This window comes from Triticum dicoccoides, chromosome 4A (assembly GCF_002162155.2).
Source record: "Triticum dicoccoides isolate Atlit2015 ecotype Zavitan chromosome 4A, WEW_v2.0, whole genome shotgun sequence".
Taxonomy (NCBI): Eukaryota; Viridiplantae; Streptophyta; class Magnoliopsida; order Poales; family Poaceae; genus Triticum; species Triticum dicoccoides.
In genome coordinates this window covers 711428345-711429143 of record NC_041386.1, presented here as the reverse complement: position 1 = coordinate 711429143, position 799 = coordinate 711428345, and positions in this window count along the sequence as shown.

Genomic DNA, 799 nt, shown 5'->3' with positions numbered 1-799 from the left:
GTGGTGGTGGTGGTGGTGGTGCCATTTTCCTAAATCCATATGAGCAAAGGATTAACGATCCACTTCACAGGAAAGAAAAACAGTAGCATGTGATATTTTTGGTTCTTCTTCAGTTATATTTTCATAGTGGAACTCGATCCCAAAAAGTAAACAACAAGCTCTCAATTAACTTACTAAATGCCAAATGCCAAATCAGCTAGCAGACAAATGCCAATTCAGCCAACAAGACTCACAGCCAACAAGTTCTCAATTAGCTTACTAACACCTTCTAGAATAAAACCAACAGCTAGCATGCAAATGCCAAATCTTGTGTATATATCACCGATCTCTAGATGAAGAGATTCTTCCGCGAGAAGCAATTTGATGGCCAAATCTTTTGTATATATCACCAATTATAAGCCGAAAAAACTTTCACAAATATCTACCAAATCAGGGTACCACATACCAACACATTTCATCTAATTTGGCCCCTATTGCCTAAAATAACTAATTAAAAAAACAAGTGGCAAATTTAATTGGGATTAACTTAGCACTTGCAAACCAAATACTTGTATCAAAACCAATATCTAGAAAAGCATTTCAACTAAATTGGCACCTACATTTTGCCAAAAAATAACTTATTACAGAAAAACAAAAGCATCTAGCTATCCATGTACAGAAAAAATAACAATAAAAGGGTGCGTTTCTTTCCAAGCATCTAGCTAGGTTGTGCCAAATCTTCAGACGTAACGAACTACACCTCACTACGCCGCTGCCTATCCATCTGAAATTCGTAAGCCCTCGCTGCATAGGGAAGCCC